Raw genomic sequence first — 24947 nt, forward strand, 5'->3', positions numbered from 1 at the left:
GAAGTGTGGTATCTAAACCCCAACCTGGGCTCCCCAGCATACAGTACCAGAGTTGGAGAGGAACCTAGATAATACCCAGCCGGGAAAAGCAACAGAGTTTCTGTCTACCAGGGAGAGATATCTGGAGATGCAGAGAGCCTCTTAAAGAGCCAACACATAAAATTTTGTCTGCAGCCATTTACCTTGGGCTTTGGCAGAGGGAGGGCAGAGTAGAATAGAGATACTTCAGGAAAGTCTGGGGTTGGTGGCTCTGAGGAGATGACTGAAGGAACAACCACCTGGATCACTGTGCCAAGTCATTCCCCATACTACAGGAGCCATCTTTCTCAGGAAGAACACTCCCCTCCAAATGGCATCAGCCTGAGGGGAAGCGACAGCCTTGCCCACAGGAATTCCTCTGCCCTGCCCTGTGCAGTTTAAGTCAGGCTGCTGACCACACCTTGATTAGATTAATAACAGAGCCATGTAGTGATTGATTAGTTTCACAGCTAAGGCAGGGAAGTACCAAGAAGCAGCCAAAATGGGAAGACAAAAGAACAGACTCCAAATAAAAGAACAAGATTATTCTTCAGAAGAATAACTAGATGAAATGGAGGCAAGCAATTTATCAGATAGAGAGTTTAGAGTAATGATTATGAAGATACTCAATAGCATGAGAAAAGACATAGGAACCATAAAAAAGGTCACTCAGAAATAAAGAATGCACTATCTGAAGTAAATAATACACTTGAAGGAATAAACAATAGGTTAGATGAAGCAGGGGATCAAATCAGTAATTTGAAAGACAAAGTTGGAAAACAAAAACACCCAGACAAAGCAGCAAAAAGGAAAAAGTATTTAAAAAAGAAGAGAGCTTAAGAAACATTTTAGACAACATGAAGTATAACAACATCTGCATCATGAGAACACCAGAAGGAGAAGAAGGTATGCAAGGGATCAAGAATGTATTTGAAGAAATAATGACTGACTATTTACCTAATCTGGTGAAAGAAAAAGACACACAAATCTAGGAAGCTCAGAGAATCCCACACAATTTGGACCCAAAGAAGCCTATACTGAGAAACATAGTAACTAAAATGACAAGGCTTAAGGACAAGGAGAGAATCCTAAAAGACAAAAAGAGAAAACTACCACAAGAGAAAAGCAGGTGGTTACCTGCAAGGGAGCACCAATTAGAATGGCATGTGATTACTCAACATAAATATTTCAGGCCAGAAGGGGGTGGCATGAAATATTCAAAGTGATGAAAAGCAAGGACCTATAACCAAGGCTACTTTACCCAGTATTGCTATGATTTAAAATTGAAGAAGAAATAAGGAGATTTCCAGACAAGATAAGGCTAAAGGAGTTTGTTAACACCAAACTGGTACTGAAACAAATGTTAAAGGACTTGCTTTAAGAAGAAGAAAAAGAGAAAGAAAAAAAAAAGGAAAACAGTCTAACAATACAAGGGCATTACATATGTATCTGTCAATAATTATCTTAAATGTAAATGGCTTAAATGCTCCAACCAAATGACAGAGTAGCTGAAATGATAAGAAAAAAAAAATATCCATATACATGCTGCCTCCAAGAGACCCATCTCAGATTGAAAGATACATACAGACTAAAAGTAAAGGGATGGAAATGATATTTAACGCAAATGGGAAGGGAAAAAATCTGGGATAGTGGTAATTGTATCCAAAAAAATAGACAAAAATGAAGGCTATAGTAAGAGACAAAGAAAGCTACTGCATAAGGATAAAAGGAGCAATCCAAGAATAGAATATAACCTTAGTAAACATTACACACCCAACACAGGAGCATCTAAATATGTAAAGCAAATCCTAATGGATATAAAGGGAGAGCTTGACAAAAATAAGTCATAGGGATTTTAACACACCATTGATTTAGTGCATAGATCTTCAGAGAGAAAGTAAAAAAGGAGACAGTGGCCTTAAATGACACACTAGGTCAAGTGTATTTAATTGATATCTTTGGAACATTTCACCCCAAAGCAGAATATACATACTTTTAGATGCACATGGAATGTTTTCTAGGACAGATCACATGTTAGGACACAAATGAGTCTCAATAAATTTAAGAAGACTGAAATCATATCAAGCATCTTCTCTGACCACAATGTTATGAAACTAATAATCAACCACAAGAACACTGAAAAACATGCAAAGAGATATGAGTCTGGCCAAGATGGATGTGTAGGTCAAAACCCCTCACTTCCTTGCACAACCAAAAGAAGGATAACAACCAATCTAAAATCAATAAACAACCAGAAGTGCTAAAAAATCAAACTGCATGGAGCTCTGACAACCACAGAACTAAAGAGTCAAACAGTGAAACCACGCAGTGAAGGACAAATACCATATGATCTCACATTTTACTGGAACATAATCAACAACAACAAAAAAAGAAAGCAAAACATAACCAGAGGCATTGAAATTAAGAACAATCTAACAATAACCAGAAGGGAGGGTAGAGGGGACAATGGGGGAAGGGTTTTCAGGAACTACTATAAAAGACACATAGAAAAAACAAAGGGGGGCAGTGGAAGCAAGGGAGGAAGATGGATTTGGTTGAGGTTGGGGGGGTGTGGTGGCAGGAAAATTGAGACAATTGTAATTGAGCAAAAATAAAGTAATTAGGAGAAAAAAGAAAAACAGAACAACCAGACCGGTAAGGTGGCTGACTGAGAGAAGCCTCCACAAGGCAGCAGACCATGCTGGCAGGGCTGGCTGTGGTGAGGTGGCAGGATGCATGGGAGGGGCTGATTTAAGTGGAAACTGAGACTCAAAGCTGGCTGTGAACTATGGTGGTTGCCACAGTGGAAGAAACTCCCAGTCTCACACAAGAGTTTGTTGAAAAATGGGCTAAAGTCAAGTACAGGAGCTGCATTGTTCCCTCTCTGGCTCATTCCCCACAAGCAGGGCCACAGCATAGCAAGGAGGGTTGCCCTGCGGGGGTGAATATCTAAGGCCCCACCCCCTTACAACTCAGCAGGGGCCCTAAACAAAGAACTAGGGCCAAAATGAAAGAACAGAGTAAAATCTCAGAAAAAGAGCTATGCAATAAGGAGATAGCCAACTTATTGGATGGTGACTTTAAAGCCCTGGCAATCAAAATGCTCACAGAACTTATTGAACCTGGTCAAAAAATAAAAGAACAAGTGAAAGATACCCAAAATGAAATAAAGCAAAATATTCAGAGAACCAACAGTGACAGGAAGGAAATCATGACTCAAATCAACAATTTGGAACAAAAGAAAGAAATAATCATGCAACTGGAACAGAATGAAGAAACAAGAATTCAACAAAACATTAAGAGAAACTTTTGAATGTCTTGGACAACTCAGAATGTTCCAATATCTGAATTATAGGGGTGCCAGAAGAAGAACAACAACAGCAAAAAATTGAAAACTTATTTGAAGAAATAATGAAGGAAAACTTCCCTTATCTGGCAAAGGAAATAGACTTTCAGGAACTCCAGGAAGGCCCAAGAGTCCCAAGGAAGTTGGACCCAAGAAAAAACACACCAAGGCATATCATAATTAAGACACCCAAGATTAAAGACAAAGAGAGAATCTTAAAAGCAGCAAGAGGAATGGAGTTACCTACAAATGAGTGCCCATAAGAATGTCAGCTGATTTCTCAAAAGAAACCTTATAGGCGAGAAGGGGCTGGAAAGAAGTATTCCAAGTCATGAAAGTCAAGGACCTACTTTCAAGACTACTCTATCCAGCAAAGCTATAATTTAGAATGGAAGGGCAGATAAAGTGCTTCCCAGGTAAGGTCAAGTTAAAGGAGTTCATCATCACCAAGCCCTTATTATATGAAATGTTAAAGGGGCTTATCTAAGAAAAGGAAGATAAAAAATATGAACAGTAAAATGACAACAAACTCATAGCTATTAACAATCACACCTAAAACAAAAATAAAAACAAAGACAAACTAAGCAAACAAGTAGAACAGGAACAGGATAACAGAAATGGAGACCACATGGAGGGCTATCAGCATGGGAGTGGGAGGGGGAGAAAGGGGAAAAAGGCACAGAGAATAAGTAGAATAAATGGTAGGTAGAAAATAGACGGGGAGGTTAAGAATAGTATAGTAAATGCAGAAGCCAAACAACTTATATATATGACCCATGGATATAACTAAAGGGGGGAACATGGGTGGGAAGGAGTGTGCAGGGCAGAGGGGAATAAAGGGTACAAAATAGGACAACTGTAATAGCATAATCAATAAAATATATTAAAAAAGAAAAATAATAATTATATACCATGATCAAATGGGATTTATTCCAGAGATGCACTGCTGGGTCAAGGTTTTTAAATCAATCAATGTAATTCACCATATTAACAGGCTACAAAAGAAAAATCACATGATTATATCAATCTACACAGAAAATATACTAGACAAAGTTCAATATGCATATTGATTAAAACTCTCAGGAAAATAAGAATAGTAGTATACATCCTCAACTTGATAAAGACCATTTACAGAAATCTACATCTAACACTGTACTTAATGGTTAAATGCTGAATGCTTTTACCTAATACTGGAATTAGATAAAAATGTTCATTTTCTATACTTTGCTTTTATTCAGCATAGTGGTAAAACTTTTAGCATGTGTAATAAGAGAAGAAAAGCAAATAAAATGTGTATAGATAAAAAATAAATAAATATAATGGCCTCTGATCACAGGTCATAAAATTATCTACATTGCAAAGCCCAAGGAATCCACAAAAATTTTCCCAAAACAAGTTTGCTGGACACAAGATAAACACAAAAAAATTAATTTTATTTTTATATATTAGTAATGAACACATGGGGAGCAATATTAAAATATATCATTTAAAATTATTAAAAAAGAGAAATGCTTAGGTATAAATCTAATAAAACATATACAGAACTTGTATGCTGATAAATATGCTAATGAAAGAAACCAATGAAGGTCTAAATAAATTGAGAATATATGCTGTATTCATGGATTGGAAAGTCTAGCATGATAAAGATGTCAATTCTCCACAAATTCACATACAGATTAAATACATTTTCTAGCAAAATATTTTGCAGATATAAACAAGATTATTCTAAAGTTTATATGGAAAGGCTAAGGGACTGAAATAGTTTAAACAATTTAGAAGAAGCAAAATAAAGTGGATGAATCATTTTATTGGATTTAAAGACTTATTTGCAGCTATAGTAATCAATACTGCATGGGAATGGCAGAGGGATAAACATATAGGCTAATGGAAAAGAACAGAGAACCTAAACATAGATTCACACAAATATGCCCAAAAGATTTTTGATGAAGTTACAAAAGTAATTCAAGAAAAGATAGCTTTTACAACAAACATTACTGAAGCAAGTGAACACCCATAGGCAAAATATGAACCTGACACAAAAATTTACTCAAAAGTGGATTGTGGGTGGGCTTACATGTCAATGTAAACTATAAAAATTTTAGAAGAAAACATAAGATAAAATTTTAGGGATTTAGGATGAGGCAAGACTTCATATTTAAAAGAGATTTTATTTATTTATTTTTAGAGAGAGGGAGAGAAACATCAATGTGAGATATCAATCAGTTGCCTCTGGTGCATTCACCAACCAGGGACAAACGTGCAACCCAGGCGTGTGCCCTGACTGGGAATCAAACTGGCAACCTTTAGTTTTGCAGGATAACACCCAATGAACTGAGCCACACAGATCAGGGTGAGGCAAAGACTTCTTAGATTTGACACAAAAAGTTTGATCCATTAAAGAAAAATTTATAAATTGGACAATGTCAAAATTAAAAAAAAATTTCTCTATTTTTAAATTGTTTTTTATTGTTGTTTATGTACAGTCATCTCCATTTTCCTGCCACCACGCTCCCCACCCCTAGTTCCCACTCTCAATGCTTCCCCCTTTGACTTTGTCCATGGGTCCTTTATACATGTTTTTTGACAACTCTTTTCCTTCTTTCTCCAGTTATCTCCCACTTCCCTCCTCTCTGGTTACTGTCAGCTTGTTCTTTATTTCAATATCTCTGGTTATATTTTGCTTGTTTGTTTTGTTGATTAGGTTCCACTTATAGGTGAGATCATATGGTCAAATAATATTTGGCAAAAGGGGGAAGAAGCGTAAAATGGAGTAAAAATAGCTTCTAACAAATGGTGTTGAGACATCTGGACAGTTAAAAAATGAAAATCGACCACCAACTTACACCTCAAGGGATGAAAGATTTAAATATAAATCATGACACCATAAAAGTCCTAGAGAAGAACATAGGCAGGAAAATCTCAGATATTCCACCCAGCAATATTTTCACTGATATGTCCCCTGGAGCAAGGGGCATATAAAGGAAAGAATAAACAAGTAGGACTTCTTCAAAATAATAATAATAAAAAAACTTTACTTTTGGTGAAAGGTCCCATTAGGAGGATGAGACAACAAACTACAGATTGGCAGAAATAATTGCAACCACTCATCCAAAGACTATTATATAAAACATGTAAAGAACTTTCAAAACTCAACAGTAAAAAACAATCTTATTTAAAAATGTGCATGAAGAGTCAGTTTATGAAAGAGGATATACAGATTGCAAATAAGCACATGAAAATAAATTTAGAATTAGGGAAATCATTAGTCATTAGATAAATGCAAATTTAAACCACAGTGAGGAATAGTGACAATGCCAAATGCTGGCCAATATGCAGAGAAACGGAATCATTTTTAAATTCCTGGTGGAAATATAAAATGCAACAGTCACTCTGGAAAACAATTTAGTAATTTCTTTAAAAACAAAACATGCTACTACTGTATGACCCAGCAATTACACTCTTGGACATTTATTCTAGAAAAATGAAAACTTATCTTCACACAAAAATTTATGCACAGATATTTATGGCAGCTTTATTCATAACATCCAAACCTGAAACAATATCAATGTCCTTAATGAGTGAATTGTTAAACTAAATGTGGTACACCATACATTGAAACACTACTCAGCAATAAAAAGGAGCAAAATATTGAAACATGCAATAATCTGGATGAGCTTCAGAGAATTACATTGAAGGGAAAATTCACTTTCTTAATATTTCATAATATGTGATTCCATTTATAAAATATTCTTGAAATTACAAAATTATAGAAATGGAGAACAAATTTGTCATTTCTTGCCAGGGGTTAAAAAGAGGGCAAGATGGGAAAGACATGGGTTTTGCTATAAATGGACAACATGAAGAATCCTTGTGGTGATGGAAATGTTTTATATCTGGACTATATAAATGTTAGCATCCTTGTTGTGGTATTGTACAGCAATTTTACAAGGTGTTACCATTGGCTAAAGAGGGCTTGGAATCTTTTTATAATTTCTTACAGTTGCATGTGAATCTATAATTATCTCTAGCCCTGCTTTCCAATCATTAGCAAAAGTAAAAAACAAAGCCAAAAAAATTCATGAAATACAAGGTTTATTTGTAGTTTACTTTCCAGGTCATGAGTAATTTAGACATTTTTAGCAGGTATTCTGCACTTCAGCATTGTCACTTTCTAAAGTCCTATGCATCCTACTGTGGACTCCACATCTCACTTGGCCACAACCATTTTGCTCCCTGACTGGCTCCCACTGGAAAAGCATCACTAATAAATCAACTCTGGAGTACTGACTGGGCTCTCCTTGGCAGAAGGCATTCTATACCTTCTTGAAGCTCACAGAGCTTCATAGCTGTAGGAACACTTGGCATCTCTTGGGTCCCCCAAAAGTTTGAATACCCAAGGGAGCCTATTTCCTTTGTGAAAGTGTGAGGAGGGAAGTTATATGGTGTTAATCAATACTCCCAGTGATAAATGCTTGTCTGAAGCAGAAAGCAAATAAAGGCAGGTCAGCTAACCCTTAATTGCCTGAAGCTGGAGTAATTTCCAGGTTATGTGGCTTAAAAGTTTAACAACCTTTTTTTTCTTTTCTTTCTTTCTGGAATGCTGAGGACAGTTAGGAAACGATTTGCCATGTCAAATATTTATTCTAAAATTTTCACAAAAATATATCTTTCTTTTTTCAAAGCCATAGGACCAATATTAGAAAACATGTTTCTGTTAAGGTAAGCCCCCAAACACCCATTTACATGTGACTGGGGGGGGGGATTTAATGTTAGTGCAAGACTCTCAAGGAAAGCCCTCTTGTTTCCCTTCTAGCAGTGAACTCTCAAATTTTACAGAATTCCTCTTGAGGGATGGTTAAAATATAAATTGTAGAGTCTGCCTCTCAGAGTTCCTGAGTCAGTAAGTCCAGGCCCAGGACCCAGAATTTACGTTTGTAAAAAGTTTCAGCTGATATTAATGCCCCTGGTGGAGGAACCCTACTTTAGGACTTACTGCTTTAACCTTCTGTTCTGTTTTCCCAGTTGAACAGATTTTACATCAGTAGTTTGGGTGATGTTCTTGGAATGAACACATTAAATCTCCATGTTTTTCTGAGCTGAGAACTCCTGGTACTAGAGGTAATGAAGGGTGGAGGAATAACCCAGCATTTGGCAACAACTGGAGTAGCCACACAAGGTCTAAAACTAAATTATGACAGATATACATTGTTGTAGAGTGGCCATGAACTAGAGGAAAAAGCTGGCCACCAACAGAAAAATAAGAGGTCTCAATGCAGTGAGGCTGTTTTGAATATTTCTTTTGAAAATACTCTGAACTTTTCAGGGCTCAATTAGAAAGTCAAAATATTTCCTTTACCTTTTGGGCAAGTAAATTCTCCATTAGCCTGGGGTATACAAGAAATGGGCAGGAAAGTATTGAAAACTTGGTGGTGTAAATTAGCTTATTTAATTCAATAACCTTGTGAAGCAGAGGTTGTTATCCTCATGTTGAAGAGGAGAACATTGAGTCGGCCAGCATCACACTGCCTAGATATGGCAGAACAGAAATGGAAGTCAGGTAGCCAGATTCCCACTCTCCTTGTTATAGCACATTCTTTTTAAAGATTATAATGAACCATTGAGTATCTGCTCCCACAAAGAGGGTTTCTGGAATATCTGGAAGAATTCCTAGGATGGGGGAGGAGAGTTCTGTCAGAAGTAGAGAGATGTTTACTGACTGGCAGGGTAGGCCAAGAACCTCACTACAAAGAGAGCTGAAGTACAAGAAATAGGACTGGAGAGCGATCTAATACGGATTTCAGCTGGTTTGATTCATTCCTGTCCCAGGAGAAGCTACTGAGATGGAGAATGAGGTGCACAGTTTTATTAGGAAATGTTTTTGAAGGGGTAGGCTTGGTGATGAAGCAGGGTGGGCCGAGGAAGGGAGCCTAACTGTGATGTAGACCCAAGAAAGCCTCAGATAACCATGTGAGTTCTGAAGATGGGTTGACTCTTCAGCACTGACCCAGTGTGGCAGGGGAAAGCAGGGCTTTTATGACTCCACATGGATAAACCATTGGATATGAGGAGGCTTTTTGCCTGAGCAATGAAATTATTCATTACAGAATCCAGTCCTGCTAGAGAGGCCTATTTTTGCCACAGATTGAGTTCACATGTTCAAAAGGACTGTTCAACATTACAATGAGTTAACCTCAGATTTAATTCTCATCCAGGAATAAGGAAGGCAAGAGGTAAAAGAAACAGGAATTAGCCTTATGACAGCTTTACAAATTAATGTAAATACTTATGGCGGACGTTGTTTTTATTCTCTGAGATCCCTTCACTCCTTGTTCACAGTAATATATCCTCAGTTTTTATCAGGGCGTTTGGCTTTTCATGTAAAAGACTGCATTTCCCAGCCTTTCCTAGGTCTGGGTTTGGCCATGTGACCTAGGTCAGGCCAATAAGATACAAGCAGAAGTATTATAGGACTTCTTGCTTCCCTTTAAAAACAGATGATTTAGCTTCCTGCCTGAAAATAAAATATAGCTTGCCATCTTGGAGCTTGAAGACCAGGGCCATGGATTAGAGATAGCTGATTGGTGAGCTGCAAGACATTTCTGAAACAGAATAGGGATTTTTATGTCTCAGAGAAATAAACTTCTTTCTTGTTTCAGTCACCCACTGTGGATCTCTATTTATTGCAACCAAATTTACTCCTAAGTAATACAAATACATAAGTGTTTGACAGGTTTGAACAGTAATCTCTGGGCTTGAGAATGGCTCATTTCAAACATACATAGAACATACATAAATACAATTACAAAAGAGGTTGGTGATTCTCGCCTGGCTGGCGTAGCTCAGTGAGTTGAGTGCGGGCTGTGAACCAAAGTGTCGCAGGTTCGATTCCCAGACAGGGTACATGCCTGGGTTGCAGGCCATGACCCCCAGCAACCTCACATTGATGTTTCTCTCTCTATCTATCTCCCTCCCTTCCCTCTCTAAAAATAAATAAATAAAATTAAAAAAAGAGGTTGGTGATTCTTTTTTAATGTATTTTATTGATTATGCTATTACAGTTGTCCCATTTCCCCCCTTTTCTCCCCTCTACCCTGTACCCCTTCTCCCACCCCCATTGCCCCCCTTTAGTTCATGTCCATGTGTCATACTTATGAGTTCTTTAGCTTCTACATTTCCCGTACTATTCTTGCCCTCCCCCATCTAATTGCAACCTACATTCTATGCTACTTATTCTCTATACCTTTTCCCCCCTCTCTCCTCCTCCCATCCCCCTGCTGCTATCCCTCCATGTGCCCTCCATTTCTGTGGTTCTGTTCCTGTTCTAGTTGTTTGCTGAGTTTCTTTCGGTTTTGCTTTAGGTGTGGTTGTTAATAATTGTGAGTTTGCTGCCCTTTTACTATACATGTCTTTTCTTTATCTTCTTTTCTTAGGTAAGTCCCTTTAGCATTTCATAAAATAAGGGCTTGGTGATGATGAACTCCTTTAACTTGACCTTATCTGAAAAGCACTTTATCTTCCCTTCCATTCTAAATGAGAGCTTTGCTGGATAGAGCAATCTGGGATGTAGGTCCTTGTCTTTCATGACTTGGAATATTTCTTTCCAGCCCCTTCTTGCCTGTAAGGTCTCTTTGGAGAAATCAGCTGACAGTCTGATGGGAACTCCTTTGTAGGTGACTGTCCCCTTATCTTTTGCTGCTTCTAGGATTCTCTCCTTTGTTTTTACCTTGGCTAATGTAATTATGATGTGCCTCGGTGTGTTTCTTCTTGGGTCCAACTTCTTTGGGGCTCTCTGAGCTTCTTGGATTTCTTGGAAGACTGTTCCCTTTGCCAGATTGGGGAAGTTCTCCTTTATTATGTGTTCAAATACGTGCTCAATCTGTTGCTTTTCTCCTTCCCATTCTGGTACCCCTATAATTCGGATGTTGGAACGTTTAAAGGTATCCTGGATGCTCTTAAGCTTTTCCTCAATTTTTTGAATTCTTATTTCATCATGCTTTCCTGCTTGGTTGATTCTATCTTCCTTCTGGTCCACTGTATTGTTTTGAGACTCAGATTCCTTCCTTTCACTATTGGCTCTCCTCTGCGTATCTTCCTGCATCTCTTTTATGGTAACCTGCATCCTTTCATATAAATTGTGCCTAAAATCAATCAATTCCATGAGCTTTCTGATCACCAGTGTTTTGAACTGTGCATCTGATAGATTGGCTATTTCTTAGTTGCTCAAAAGGATGAGTCCTGGGGGACTGATCTGTTCTGTTGGAAACATATCTTATGTCTTTCCCTATCTCTCCTCCTTTTTTTTTTTTTTTTCGGTCTGGTCGCTCTTGTTACGGGGGGCGGAGCCTTAGGTGTTCACCGGGGCAGGGCACTCTGGTTGCTAGATTGTGACATTATATGTGGGGGTGGGAGCGGGAGGGAACAATGGCAGTAGTTCCGTTCTCCTGGGCTCAGACCCTTTCTTGGGATCCTGGGCTGAGAGCTCTGCTCTGGTCCACAATCGCTGCCCCACTGGGTCGCAGCTTGCGTACTCAGGGATCACTGCTGCATTCTTGAGCCCTGGGTGGCTGTTGCACTGATTTCACACCTAATGGATGGCTGTTGCACCGATTTCGCACCAAATTTTCCCCGACCTCCATGCGCCGCCAACCCGAGCCAGCCCCTCGCCCGCCCGGCTCGTCGTCTCCTACCAGCCTGGATGTACGGGTCCACTTCAACTTCTTGGCTGTCGGACTTCCATTCAGATAAATCCTCTATCAGTTCTGAGTGATATTCTGTCTGCAAATCATTGTTGTTCTAATCTTGGTTGTGTGAGGAGGCACAATGCATCCACCTATTCCTCCATCTTGCCAGAAGTCCGAGGTTGGTGAGTCTTAATCACCATATGGATGACCCACTTTTTCTTTCAGACTTTTGGGTGACTAAATTAAGTTTTTTTTTCTTTTTTGATATGTCTAGAACAAAATTCAGAAAACAGCAGTCTATCACCATTTATATATGTTGATTTCATTTAAGTAAATGACACTATCAGCAAAATACATCTCTGTAGTTCGAGGAAAGCATGGGGTGGTGTTCCACAGGGGTCATTAACTTTGCACTTTCCATCTGGAATCCATAAAGGATCTGTTATTTCAGATAGTAAAGAGCCAAGGTGACACTAAAATATCACAATTTTTGTGAAGAAGAGAGCCTTCTGATGTTTGAAATTAGGAGTTACCACTCCTATGGTAATTCTGAAAGGACATAATACTGCCTCCTACTCTCCCATTTACAAAAAGACATTGACATAACTACAATCTGTATGTGTATGAAAATTCTAAGATGAATTACAGTGCCTAAAAGCCATTTGAAACATCATTGAGATCCAGATAGTGGTATTTATTCTTTGTAATCTCCTTAGTGACATGCTAATTAGTCTTGTTGTTAGCAAATCAAGTGTCAGAAGGAAATAAGAATAATGTACCTACAAACCATAATACTCACTGGTTGTTGATTCTGAATGGCAACACACATTGAATTTTAATATTTGTGTTAATAGTCCTGGTGGATAGAAAGCCTTTTTGCAAAAGAAAAATTCTGGAAAAAAATTATAATAGGTTTTAAGACAACATGTAAGGATATGAACATAAATGGAATGGAAGAGAATATTAGCTACCTTACTTTGGGACTTGCTAGGTTGGGTTCACAGTCTACCTTACCTCTTACTAGCTGATGTGAAAGCTGCTCATACTCTACAAGACCACCTAGGATGCCTTCTTTCTCTCAGCCTCAGGGTCTCTACTTCTACAGCCCACAACTGTGACTATTCTTTAGCAGCTAGTTTTTGAGCAGCAAGAATTTTGCCCATTCAACAGAGACATAAATGCCTGGAGTTTTATATAGCCTCTGTGGCCCATAGCCATCCAACTAAATGTGTAGGGGAGCAAATTCCATCTCCTGTCAGGGGAAACTGAGGGTTGACTTATACACTGGAGTTCCCCTGACAAATTAGGATGAAGGTGTTCTCTCTGGAACTTTTCTTCAAATCTCATCCTTGCTGTCTTCTTTTTCCTTTCTTACTCTGCTTCCTAAACTCTCTTACAATCTTCTTCTGGGAGCATTTCTTTAATAAACTGCTTGCTCATGATCCCTTATGTCTCTTTCTAAGACAGGAGTTGTATGATATAAGGCTAGTTGTTTCTCTTTCTCTATTTCCTCCTCTGCAAACTTCTGGCAATGATTGTTTTTCCTTCATAGGGTTGTTCTGTGGTTTAAACAAGATCATGTGTGTGACACTCAGTGTCTGACATGCATTTAGAACTCAGTCAATATTATCCCAAAAGGGTGCTGACAGAGGAAGGTGTACCACTCATTCTCTACATGTCTGTCTGAGCCCCTTTCTCTTCCCTTTGAACTACATATGACAACTTATGAAGTCCATTTGACTATATTTTGTTCATATCCCTCACTGGGTTGTAAGCTCCTCACAGCAGAGACCACAACGAGAGTGACCAACGGTCCTAGTTTAAACCTAGACTGTCCCAGATTTAACACTGAAAATCCTGCATCTCAGAAAACCCCTGTTTTGGGTAAATCAGGATAGTTGTCACTTACACCTCTTTTGTTTGTAATTGTATCTTACCATCTAAGCACATTGTCATAGCATAAATACTCAATAAATACTTGATAAATAATACATTGATGACATATTGAGGAATGAGTACATATGATATTTATTACACACTTTTTGGTCTTTTTTAGGAAAGCATTCTGGAAACCCAATGAGATCACAAGGACCCTTACAGATGGAAGAAGGAGGGAGAAAAGAAGAGTTCAGAGAAAGATTTAACTACAGAAGATGGATATAGAGGAAGGACTCACCCCACTCTCACCCCTCCCTTGCTGGCTTTGAAGATAGATGAATAGCACCATGAGCCAAGAAACACAGACTGTCTCTGGAAGCTGGAATGGAGAACAACTCTACCACATTATGATGTTAGCCCCATGAGACCAATGCTGGACCTTTAACTTAGAAAAATGTCAGAAAAGAAAGTTGTGTTTTAATCTTCTAATTTGTTACAGTGGCACTAGAAAATGCATACAGACCCCTTTCAGAATCTACTGAAAGTTACACATACTTTTTGAAAAGAAAGAAAAGCCCATTCAATTTTAGAATTTCCCAGATGATAGACTCCTGGTGAAGAATCTCAGCTCTGATATAGAGAGCTATGCTCCATATGGAAAACAAGACAGAAAACTTTAAGAAAGACTAAAAATTGCTGGCATCAGAATGCATGATTACTATACATGCACTGCAGTTTAAAAAAAAAAAAAAGAGTCTGGGGTGAATGCTACATGACATGTGTTTAGGTGCCATGGTTTAGCATCAGAGTGCTGCCTGGCAGGGAAGGACAAGTTGTATAACCTCTAGTTTCTGTCATATGAAAATATGGAAGTAGGTCTTTTCAGCTCAGAGTTTCAACTTTCAACTCTGAGAAAAACACTGTGCAACACTATGGGGCTAACATAGATGAAAAAGTAGTTTATTTTCTTTTTTTTTTTTTTTTTTTTTTTTTTTTTTTTTTTTTACCAGAGCATTAGGGGAACTGCATTTTCTGTAGATGGGCAACTGGAAGACTGATTCAGGCAGAGGGTTCTTAGAAGTCTTGAATGGGGTATTGCAGACTAAGACCACAGTTGGAACAGAGGTCCAGTGTAGGAAAGAAATGAAAATTATATCCTATGAATGAGACCACTGTTTAATAAATAAATACAACAAAACGCAAGTATAAATCCAGGTAGATGACAACCTTTCAATGCTAGTGTTTTACTGAATGTTCACTTACTCTGGTGTGTGGTCCTCCCAGGAAACAATGATTCCCTCCCAGTACCAGCTTAAGAACATCAGATTCTGCTGCCTTCTTGTCACATTGTAATTTTGACTGTTGATGCTTTTACTTATTTCTCTCATCTATGTTTTCGGATTGACTTTAACATTGTTCTAAACAAATGAAGAAACCCACAATTTGGGGTCTTTTGAAGAAGTATCATAGGCCCTAGGGTAAAATTTACAATTGGCCTATTTTGAATACAACAGTGCCCTCAGATTACTGATTTGAAGGAGCTAATAATGATCTTAGTGTAAAAGTTCTCCCTTTACTTAAAACCAGAACAAATTATTGTATCAGTGAAATACAATAAATAAAATAATTAAAACTATTTTGTAAATTACTTAATGGCTTCACAAACTCTGTGATTAGAATTTAAGTTAAATGAAGCAGATTACAAAAAGGTCTACTGTAATTTTTAAAGTTATATTCATTTTAATATTTTACTTTGTCAGACAATATTTTTATAAACCTAAAACTTTTTCCAAAAATTCCTACCAGAGACAGGTGATTCTCTATAAATTCCACTTATGCTTACTCCTGGAAATATTTTGAATAGTATTTAGTGGTTTTGTGTCAGCTGATGTGTTGACACTTTTCTTAGGGCTCTCAGATACAAACTCTGTGTGGAGCTCCTTGATGGTTAGGCAAATGATGTGTCCTCACAAAGGAAGGATAATTGTATAGTCCATCAGCTCTTCCCCAGCTGTTCCAGCCCCTTGCTCTCCAGGGTATAGACCTAGCCAGGCATACCATGGGAGAAGAGGTCAAGTAGAGTCCCATGAGCAGGTCTGGTGAACCTGTGAAGAAACACAGATGAAGTCTGCATTATGCCTGTAAGAGCTTATTATCTACAGTTCTTTCTGTGACCAAAATGAAAATCCATGTACAAGTGACAATGCATTAAGAAAGTATTCCTAGTGATGGTGAGGAAATGGGAGAAGCAGGACAGGAGGGGAAATACAAGCAACTGTGTGATCTCAAAGTTGTGGAGAAGGCACCTTTGGCATGATCTTTGGGGACACTGGAGCCTAACATGTGCCTCAGAGTTTTCACACCCCAAGACAAGTTGGCTGTGATTTAACACTGCCAATCCATGGCTAAGGCTTGCCCTGGGGAATATAAATCCCCAGGTCCTTATGCTGTCTGCATGAGGTGAACCAGGGGTTTCTGGGAGATGAAGGCAGAATCCCAAAAGACAGGCTTGATGATGCTATTCTTCCTTAAAAATGAACACACTGTTCCTCTTTAATTCTGTGCACCTTTTATCCAGACATTGTCCTGGGGCCTGTGTGTACTCATAGTGTCAACTCTTATGAATTCAAACCAATGCAGACCTCTGAGTGTCTTATTTCCTTAACTTGAATGTAAACAGGAATGCATAGTAAAATAACAAATAAGGCAATGTTCAACTAAGATAGTGTGCTCATTTCATCTTAGCCAATCACCCTTATTGTAATAGTGCAGTATCATGGACTCCAAAGAAGGATACACGAGATCTTCACAAATAGAAGCATCAGTCAATTTCAACTGCAATTTAAATTGCTTTACTAAACTGCTTTATTGCCAAGAATTCTGAGGTCTGAGATGAATTCAGCTGGCAAGATGGAGGTGATTGATTAGCAGTATCTGCCAGATATGAATCAGAGGGCAAAATGAGTGTTATCAATTAGTGATGCCTGTCAGTTGTAAATTCACAGAGTAATATGTGTGTGATGGGTTAGTGATGTTTGCAAGAAGTCCGGGAATGGGGAGAGTGGACCGTTAGACCAGGTGGGCTTCTTCCCTGCTTTCCTGTATGTGGTCAAAGCTCCTAGGGGGGCAAGTTTACCTTATAGTTCACAACTTTAGCTCAACTTTTTGATCACAAAGACTTTTTTTTAAGTCTCACTTTGCCTTTTTCTCTCCCCCTCCACTGTTTTATCTCACCTTGGTGCTATAGGTGTTTATTCTATAAACACCTTGCAGTCTTTTGACATGGACTCATTCAGGACATGTTTACAGTACTTAATGACATCTCCCTGAGAAATAATGAGAATGCCTTTAAAGGTTGTCCTCGTCCTCAATATGCAGAGGACTGCTCACCAAGCTTGCGAGATGAAAGCCGAGGGTCTGTCAGGGGAAAATTGACTTAATTTCTTTTCAGCACATGAAATGGAGTGTCTGGGTGATATGACCTAAATGCATGGCCTACAAACCAATTAATTCTGAATTGTGAATTTGTGAGCACATCAAGCTGTGTGTGGAATTCCTGATGAGGCAGACAATGCATACCTGGCTGATTTGCAAAATGTAAAGATTTTTCCACATAAATATACCTAATGGTCCATTATTAAAGGGCAGTCTCAATTATATTGTACCTTGGCTCCAAGATCTGTAGTGGCCTCCATGATTTCAAATTGAAATTTAAGCCCTTGGCCTAGTTTGTCTAGTCCTCAGCAGCAACAGCCTCCCACCTATGACTGAATTCCCTTTCCAAGTCCTTTAATGCTCTCATCAAAGTGGACCTTTGAGTAGCTGGACCCAGCAGAAATATTTGTTTCCTACAAGTTGAGATCTATGTCATAGTTGGTGTGTAGTCAGTTAGATAATGAGTCTTTGCCATAATAGGAAAATGCCCAGTTCTCCTTCCCTAATGGCCTGTGAAATCCCTAATGCTGTGCATTTATTTATTCTATGTCCTCCACCTGCTAAATTAACTATAATTTTATTGTGTTAAGTTTAATTCACCCAATGTTCACTGAGGCCACTGTACATTTGACAGCAGTTTTTGTGGGGAACAAAAATTAACCAGATATAGAAACTGCTTACACACCAAATAAGGAAAAGTTGGGAGGAAATAGAAATAACTATAACATAAAGCCATGTGTGGTCACCATCGATAGAACTAACACTAAAAAACTAGAACACTCAGGAGGAACCTGGAGGTGCGAGTGTGTGGGGGTGGTGAGCATGCATATATGTATGTGTGTTGTGAGTGATGTGTATTTTGTGTGAAGGTGTCTGAGGTGGAGGTGTGTTGTGCTGTATGAGGTGTGTATATGTGGGTGTCTCTTGGTGTGTGGTATGTTGGTATGTGTATGTGAATGTGTGTGTGCACATGTTGTGATAGTGATGTGTGGTGGTAGTATCTGTGGTATATGTGATGTGTGTGATAAATGGGATGTATAGTATACTCATTATGTATGTGTGGTATATGTGGGGAGTCATGAGGTTTATATACATAGGGTGGTATGAGTGTATGTATGTGGGAGAGTGTGAGGTATGTGTATGTGTAGGGTGGTATATGTGCATATACATAAGATATTATAGTGATGGTGGTGGTAGTACATGTGGTATGATAGATATACAGTAGGCAGTATGTGTATGTCATGTGTGTTATATGTATATGTGTGTGTGCTGTATGGGATGTGTATGTTTTGGGTGTACATTATGTGAGTACATATTAGGTGTATGTGGTGTGTGTGAAATCTTTTCATGGAGGTGGAATTACAGGTGTAGGATAGGGACTGGGAGGGGGAAAGATAAAGAGGGAATGAACTGAAACCAGAAGCAGTGGTCTTCTCTTCTACACACTCTGTTTTCCATCCAGCTCATGAAGCACTCTGTGCTTGTTCTCTAGAGCCCATGAATGAGAGGAAAGTTGGCTTCCAGTCCAAGTTATGATATGGCCTAAATCAAGGTATTATAGAAAGGGTAAAAAAGAAAGGATAACCAGAGTGAGAGGCCAGGATACAGCTGTGAGGCTTACCTGTGATGTGGCAGGTTTGTTTGGTTGGTTGTTGCTGTTGAAATTCCAGGAAAGAACCTTAATTTTCAACTGGTCAATTCAGCTGCAGTTCCTTCGCTCCTGCCTGACCCAAGGTACATTCACTCAGGCCCAAAAGATCAGCTGGTTGAAGGGTGGCTGGACTCTCAACTACTCTCTTGTGTCAGGAAAACACTTTTGTGTGTGTGTGTGTGGGGGGGGGTTGCTCTGGTATGAGCTTCTGACCCTTCTCTGCATCCTCCTTCTCTATTTATTTTTGTTGGAGAAAAAACATTTCATAATTTTGCCAAATTTACCCATTAACACTCAACTGATAAATTCCTAACTTGGAATATTAAAGACATTTATGTATAATGTACAAAAAGAAAAGTCTTTCTTACATCAGGTTCCTGGTGTTTATATAGCTTAACCAAACAAGAGAATAATGTTTGAAAGACAAGGACTGACACAGAAATTTCTTGTTTTCCAAAAGTAGGTTTAATTACTCAAAAATTGTTGCCTACTCTTGTTTTTAAATGCTTTTATCTTTTTGTGATTTATGGCAATTCCCTGTACAGAAATAGATCTCTCCTTAACCACTTTAGGCAGGTGTATCCCTTTAAGTACAGTCCCAAGAGCTGGGAGTTACCTGTCAGCTGCACTCACTTGGAGCCAGAACTGTTCATCATTATCCTCTGCAACTGAGTCGGCAGGTCTTTTATTTATTTTATTTTATTTATTTATTTATTTTATTTATTTTATTTTATTTTATATTTTATTTTATTTTATTTTATATTTTATTTTATTTTATTTTATTTTAATTATTCTTATTGTTGTTCAATTACAGTTGTCTGCAGGTCTATTTCATTAAAAAAATCTCAATTCCATGTGACATCCAAGGAGAGAATGCAATAGAAATTGGAGAAAAATGACTAGGATCTGAATTCAGAAAAAAAGGGAAAGAAAGTAATATTTATGAAATACTGTATCTAGTTGGGGATTGCCAGAGGGGGAGAAGTATTTATATATTTTTTTCATTATTGAAAATATTAAGTGTGATATTGGGCAAGTTACTGAATCTCATTTACAAATTATCTGTAAAAGGTAGTGCATTAAAAATAGCTACCTCACATAACATTAATTTATATTTATTAATTGATTGTGATTTTTTCTGCCATATTTCCCATTACTTGCATTTTGAAATATTTTATATTTTTAAATCCTGTTACTTAGAAGATGCTTTGAATTTTGTTGAATGAATAAATGAACGTATGTCTAATTTTGAAAAGAAAAAGGGTATGATTGATGAAGTATTGTGGTATGAGAAATAGAAATGACTTTTTTTAAATTTTATTTTAATCATTGTTCAAGTATAGTTTTCTGTCCTTTACTCCCATCCCAGCCTACCCACCCATCCCTCCCCACTTCCCTCCCATTTCCACCTCTGAAATTTTTGTCCATGTCATTCTTTATATTTGTTCCTAGAAATACATTTTTTTAGTTTTGCTATTTTCCCTTAAAATAAGCAAAATATCTGTATCATTTTACTTATAACTTAAATGTTTTATAATTTGCAAACCTGAAATATAAGAAAAGATCATGTAGATAGTAGTATGCAAACTTCAGTTGAGAATCAAAGCAGCAAATTACTCTCAAGATGTTTTTTTTAAATGTTTTATGGATTTATTTTCAGAGAGAGAGGGGAAGGGAGGAAGGGAGGGAGAGAGGCAGTGATGTGAGAGAGATACATCAATTGCCTCTTGCATGCCTCCAACTGGGGACTTGGCCTGCAACTTAGGCAATTGCCCTGACTGGGAATTGAACCAGCAACCTTTTGTTTCACAGGACAGCACTCAATCCACTAAGCAACACCAGCCAGGGTTCAAGATGTTTTTTCACCTGATACAAAATAGGCTACAAAGGCCCTGACTGCTGTGGCTAAGTTGGTTGGAGTACTTTTGAGTAATGTGGGTCTCATTCCCAGTCCGGACACAAGCCTAAGGTACCAGGTTTGGCTCCCAATCTGGTATAGTCCCTTTTGACCATTTTCCAGGTGACGATTTTGAAGTGAGACTTTCTAAAGGATGTAGGCTCTTGGCATTACCAAGAGTGAGGAATAGAGTACTTAGTCTTGGCAAAGTTGATCAACTCCAACAGCCAAGCTGTCATCTCCACTGTTGATAAGGCTGTATTTTCAGCTTATAATTTTTAACTGCTCTGGAATTTCTAAGTTTGAGCATCTCTCCTGCAGTTGGAGACCTTTCAAGTACCTCTACCCTTTGTCCACATTAGTTATAGAAAACAGTGTACATGAAATTCTTGCTTGCTTCAGGAAACAGCAGCAGCAATTTGAGGAAATTAAAGATACATCAAGAGCACTAATCTCTTAATAATTTGAGAATTGGTGGGAAAACAAATTGTGTGATCACTCTAGTACTTGTAGGTAAGCAAACAGGAGTATTCTACCCTGTAGGGAATCACAGTGGGGTGCTTCGAACATCCTGCTAGCAAAATCCTCTGGATCCAACTCACCTTCCTCAAGGAATACAAAGAAATGCAGGTAGTATCTAAGAGGCAAAATCTGCCACGATTTTATTTCTTCATTAGTTCCTGCAGAGTAGGACTGGGGACTGTGACTTATTTTGCATCTATTCCTTTGGGCAGTCCTTATCTGTATGAGGTGTTAGAGAAATCCTGTGTGAGGACCCAGACCACACAGGAAGCATGCTCTTGGGACGTGACATAGGCCTGCCCCTCCCTTATACAGTCACCTAATAATAGAAGTTCTTTCCTTAAAAGGGGAGGGACTGATTGGGAGAAGGATTAGTAAGATTAAGTATTTGCTTCACTGTACAGGCTTGAACCCATGGAAGAGCTTTCTGTCAAAAGTTTAAGCTTGGAGCTCAGCTAAAAGACTGGAGTGTAAAATCCTCAAAGGTTCCTTCAAGATTTTGACTTTTCTCTGGTTGAAACTGACAAAACTTGGTAGACCAAAGGCTCTACCTTTCACTATAAAGCTAAGTTGGGTGACAATTTAGATATCAGTAGTTCTCAAACTCTTTGGTCTTTGATCCTTTTTGCAGTCTTAAAATTATTGAAGTATCCCCAAAGCTTTTATTTATGTGGGCTACATCTACTGATGGTGATATTTAGCATATTAGAACTTCAAACTGAGAAAATATAAGTAATACAATTATGTATTAATTTATCTTGAAATAACTATAATTTTTCCAGGAAATGTTAACATTGGTAACATTAAAAATACTATATATTTCCAAACAAAAACATTTAGGGGAGAAGAATGGATTTTCCACTTTTTTGTAGAGCTCCTTAATGTCTGTGTTAATAAAGACAGCTGGATTCTTATATCTGCTTGTGCACTCAATCTGTTGTGTTATATTATTTGGGGTTAAGTATAATTGTGCTGAAGTTATATTATTGGGTTGTTGCTGTGAAAGTCAGAGGTATTTTAATAATGTTTATATATAACTGTGGATACTTTTTAAAAATGCCATACTAAAGCCTAACAAGTGGTAGTTTCTCTGAGGTTAGTTTCCATGTGATCTCCAGAAAACTTGTCATAATTTAATAATCATGAAGTTTACTTATTAAATAAAGGAGGGCTTATTCCATTGTGGTTAGTTTTAAGTGAGAGGGGCTAGTAAGTCTGGTGCTATGTAACAAGAAGAAGCCCTTGTAACATGAAGAAGAACCATTGCTCTGCTCAATCTCTCCCTCTGCCATACCAAACTTGAGTTTGGTTCAGTGCTTTATTGACTAAAATGACATATGAAATCAGATGGGAAAGAGCCCAAGTTTTGTTAGCCTTCTTATAAACTGTCAGGGAAAAGTCTTTCAGACTTGGACTCAGTAACCGTGCCAGTTTTCCTAATTCCGAAAGAGTACTGATGCTTGGTAGGAACAGAATGAAGAATCAACCCCTTGTTATGTAAAATGAAATGTTTGCTGGGACATAGTAAAGCATGTGAATAATGTCCAGAATACATTAAAAGTAAATATAATTGTACAGTACACACAGTGGCTTTAATATGAGCTATCTTTGTATGCAAAACAGCTATTCTCTGAGTACCTGCCCAGACTTTTCATTTGCAAGAGTCTACAGCTTTTGCTTGGACCCTGTGTCACACAATGGGGACTACTACTGTATTTTCATTCCCTTCCTTTACAGTTTTTCTCCCTCCTGTCTTTGGACTATTGTTTCCCAACCTTCATTACAGTGTAGATATGTGTACTCACCAGTGTTGTGAGTTCAGTCACCAACTCCACTATTGTCTGAAGTATCATGATGAAGTTAAAGAAAAAACATTAACAGCCCATTCAGTCTGCCTCAGAATACTGGTGTCTCATTTCATGCATCCATATTTCACAGAAAAGAAGCAAACCTGAGTACACTAGTCACCTGTTGTCTTGGTCTCACCTCTTCATTTAAATGGGAAGCTCAGTGTAGAGTCCCACTGTTCACTGGGAGGATTTGAAAAATGACTTTTCCAGTTATTTTTACTCCACCTAGAGTGTTATGAATTCCCTTCAACATTTAGCAGATGCCTAACAGTACCGGTACTTTTCCAATAGTCTTGAGAAATATGGCCATCACAGCATCTTTCATTTTCCAAGGATCCCAGAAGTTACACCTCAAATTTTTTAAAAAGATTTATTCATTTATTTTTAGAGAGGGAAGGGAGGGAGAAAGAGAGAGGGAGAGAGAGAGAAACATCAATGTGCAGTTGCTGGGGGCCGTGGCCTGCAACCCAGGCATGTGCCCTGGCTGGGAATCGAACCTGCGACACTTTGGTTCACAGCCCACACTCAATCCACTGAGCTACACCAGCCAGGGCATACACCTCAAATTTTTATTGCAGAAACTTTTTTCTTGTTCTGATTTATTTGCAGGAAAAGGATATGTGTTTGTATGGTTTTAGTTCCTGGGAAACATGCTTGCACTACTCAGTAGGTGGACGTTTTGGTAGAGATTTCTTCTGAAAATAACTAATGAATCCCTAAATGCCTTATCAACTCTTCACTAACATTGAACTAGTAAATATTTTCAAGAGATACATTTACCTTACAATATGATGAACATAAGTTCATTTACTTTGGTTCAAACCAAAAAATTAACCTGCTTTGTTTGCAGTTGAAATAATTTCAAGTTCGAACAATGAAGACCAATTTTAAGTACTGTTGTTCTTTAGACTGTAGAAATGTGACTTAGTGCTGCATTGCTTGGATAATTTAAATTTGGGGAGGCCTCTTTGCCAGTAGAAGTCCCCGGGGGTGAGGAGTGGGGTGGGAATATCTTCATCATGGACAAAGCCAAATACTGAAACATAAGACTTAATGATTAAAAGTTGGAGTTCACTGTCAATTGTGTGCTTGGGTCCATGTGTCTAGTGCTGTGTGGAAAATGATCCCTATTAGTGGTATTTAACATCCCCTCCAAAAAGATATTTACAGGTAAAACAGCTAATATTGAGCAATATGGGCAAAACAGCTAAATCTGAAAGTTTGCTTTGCTGTGCTTTTCTGAGAAGAGCCAAATTGTCAATAGGACTATCCTCAGAGAGCACTAATCAATATATCCTCTAGAGGAAGGATCCCAGTTAGAAGGTGAGGCCAGGGCAGCTGGTGATGGATAGAACCTTCTGCAGGAGACCTGGGGGTGGTCTCAGGTCTCACTTCTTCCATTTGCTAGTTATCTAGAGATTTACCAGTTTAATTTGTTAAAGGACAGCATTGAGCATTTCTATGTGTTGAGCAAACCAGTTGAAAAGATTCCTGAGCAAGACATGTCTGTTCTGGAAAGGGGAGGTAGGAGATCAAGGAAAGATTCCAGGAAGACATAACTCCTAAGTTTCAGAGTCATAAAGAATGAATGTTAGTTAGTACTTTAGGAATACCTGATATCCAATTTCTCTAAAAGCAGACTCTGAAACAATACAAGGACAAAGCATTT

Source organism: Phyllostomus discolor, chromosome 9, assembly GCF_004126475.2.
Source record: "Phyllostomus discolor isolate MPI-MPIP mPhyDis1 chromosome 9, mPhyDis1.pri.v3, whole genome shotgun sequence".
NCBI lineage: Eukaryota > Metazoa > Chordata > Mammalia > Chiroptera > Phyllostomidae > Phyllostomus > Phyllostomus discolor.